Source organism: Bubalus bubalis, chromosome 4 (genome assembly GCF_019923935.1).
Source record: "Bubalus bubalis isolate 160015118507 breed Murrah chromosome 4, NDDB_SH_1, whole genome shotgun sequence".
NCBI lineage: Eukaryota > Metazoa > Chordata > Mammalia > Artiodactyla > Bovidae > Bubalus > Bubalus bubalis.
Genome location: NC_059160.1, coordinates 26915093 through 26918047, shown reverse-complemented (window position 1 = coordinate 26918047; position 2955 = coordinate 26915093). Strand labels below are relative to the sequence as shown.

Below are 2955 nucleotides of genomic sequence, written 5' to 3'. Positions count from 1 at the left end.
CTTATCAGCAGTTGAATCCAGTTTGCAGTTTCTTATTCACTTGCAGAAGCAGCCCCATCAACACTCCCTAGAGACATCAAGGCTGGGCTGGCACCTGCTCCTTAGAGTTTTGAGTTCCAGAGCAACAGAATCCTCCTTTATGGTCAGAAACCTGTTGAGCAGTCCTCTGCCTCAGATATCTGGGTTTGGAACTATGAAGACCTTCCTTCCAGGTTCTAGGTTGTAATAATTCCAATATCTTTACTTTCCCCCCTCAGTTTAGAGGTTGTGGGTAGCCTATCCCTCTCCAGGGGATCTGCCAGACCCTGGAATCAAACTGGGGTCTCATTCATTGCATGCAGTTTCTATACCAGCTGAGCTACCAGAAAAGCCCATGTCTACTGCAGGGAATATTAAGAGGAGAGAAGGAATCTCCCTGATGTAGTACAGGAAGTGATACCTGTTCTTTTAATTGTGTTTCCCACAGAACCTCCTGGTCAGCCTTTCCTGAGAGTTGGCCATATCCACTGAAAGATGAAATCAGTCTGGTATGTTATCAGAAGAATCTATGGTTGACTGTATCTACCTTAACAAGGTCTTTATCCTTTTGTCTTAAAATAACCCATAAGATGACAGTGACAGACAATAAAAAAAAAAAAAGGCCAGAGAATGGAAAAGAGGTTTCTACAGAAGAAAGTTGTCAACAATATTTTCAAGATGTTGAGAGGATAGATGGGCCATGATTGCCTTAGAAGTGAGGATGCTAAGACCTAAGTGTTTGCAGGAAGGCAAGCCAATGAGAAATGAGACAATTCACACTACAGAACTCAGGAACTAGTGCTAAAAACACATGGCTTGTTAGAAATGTGTATAATCTGTTAAACCTCAGATCTGCTCTTTCCCAGAGTGCACAGTCTGGGGAAAAAAAAAAAAAAGCAAGACTGTTTTGGAGAGCTGAAATGAAAGAGTCTTGACTCTAGGGACAGCAGGCAAAAAGATTGCTGACCCCTTTCATACCTGAATACCCGTGGTGGCTCAGATGGTAAAGAATCCTCCTGCAATGAAGGAAACCTGGGTTCAATCCCTGGGTCAGGAAGATCCCCTGAAGTAGGGAATGGCTACCCACTCCAGTATTCTTGCCTGGAGAATTCCATGGACAGAGGAGCCTGGTGAGCTACAGTCTATGGGATGGCAAAGAGTCTGACATGACTGAGCAACTAACACTTTCTTTCATATTGAAGCTTTCAGAAAGCTAGCTGACCTCATGTTATATCTCACCTCTTCAGTTCTCCACTCCCACTAATAAAAATTAAAAGGATTTTTCATTGGGGAAATTGACCAGCTGAGGAAAATTGACCACAGGTATGATAATTTGAGGTCACTGGCAAAACAACTGGGCTCTTATTCAATAATCCTTTTATGAGACTCACCAATAAATAAGTTTCAGCCATGCATGCTGACCTTAAAATTAGCTTTTGAGTATTTCAACCTAAACATAAACAGAGAAAGAAGAATCACTACACTTTAGGGAAACCCCAAACCTGAATAAGAGAAAGAAGACCAAACAGATTGTCTCAAAAAATTGCTAATGAAACACAATGTAGGGAGTAGAAGAAAACCTAGAAGAAAAATTAGTAATTACTAATTTTAGAGCAGTTAATATGTATGTATACAACATATATGAGCTTCCCTTGTAGCTCAGTCAGTGAAGAATCTGCCTGAAGAGCAGGAGACCCGGCTTTGATCCCTAGGTGGGGAAGATCCCCTGGAGAAGGAAATGGCAACCCACTCCAGTATTCTTGCCTGGAAAATGTCACGGACAGAGGAGCCTGGTGGGCTGCAGTCCATGGGGTCAGTCACAAGGAGTCAGGCATGACTGAGCAACTAACACTTATACAACATATATAATTATACAACCTATATAATATGAATATATATACATATTTAAGCTTCCATAAAGCAAAAAGAGTATGCCATTAAGAAAATAAATTCAGAGAACAAGAAAGAGCTTTTGAAAATTAATAATTTGATGGTAGAAATTTTAAAAATCAAAGAAAGGAATAGCAAGTTGAGGAAATCTCTCTGGAAATGAATGAAAGGAAAAGAGAAAGAACATATAAGAGCAAAGAAAAGAAAATTAGAGGATAAACCCAGGAGCTCCCACATCTAAATAAGAGCAGTTACAAAAAGACAGAGAATAGAAGTGAAGAAAGTTCAATGAAAACAATATGAAACTATTTAAAACTGTATAAAACATATCCATTTTATCCAACACCTAATACAGATCATTTTAGTATCATCTTGTATTAATCAATGCACTTATTTTTATAAAAGTCATATAATACTCAATAATTATTTTTTCTTCATTTTGCTTCAACATAAATAACAACATAAAAGGAAGAAATGTCAACTTACCAGATATTATTTACACTTAATAAAATATTATAAATGAATTAAACCTACACTTGCAAAGCAAAAATATTACACCTCACAACTGGCATTCTGCTTCATTTTTAAAAATTTTAAATTCCAAATTAAAAATCCAGTGGTGGGGACTTCCCTCATGGTCCAATGGTTAAGATTCTGCACTTCCATTGCAGGGGGTGCAGGTTCAATCCCTGCTTGGGGAACTAAGATCGTGCATGCAACATGGCACAGCCAAAACAATACAGAATTTAAAAAATAAAAATACCAGTGATCACACAGAATGACAGGATTGAAATAATTCAGGTTTCAGTTCTTCGTCTTTACAACCACTATGTTATCATTATTTATTTTGCATCTATTTAAATACAGACTTAAGTAGTATAGTAGGGGCTCAAAGCAGAAGCTACACCCACAGAGAAGTCAAATAATTCTGAACCCTTTAGAAACTTACTCTCAAAATGAATGAGTGTAGCTATGTTGGCACAAATTAGAAGGATGGGACTAACTCTATAACTAGACATTCTCCACATAATCTCCATGCAAAATACA

The 2955-nt window shown here is 38.0% G+C and overlaps 1 non-coding gene across 1 annotated transcript; it reads left to right on the top strand.

Annotated features, from left to right (window-relative positions):
* The first annotated feature begins 2536 nt into the window (after positions 1-2536).
* Positions 2537-2609, top strand: TRNAG-UCC. The gene has a single exon. It is a non-coding gene; the product is annotated as a tRNA-Gly (tRNA).
* Positions 2610-2955: the final 346 nt, after the last annotated feature.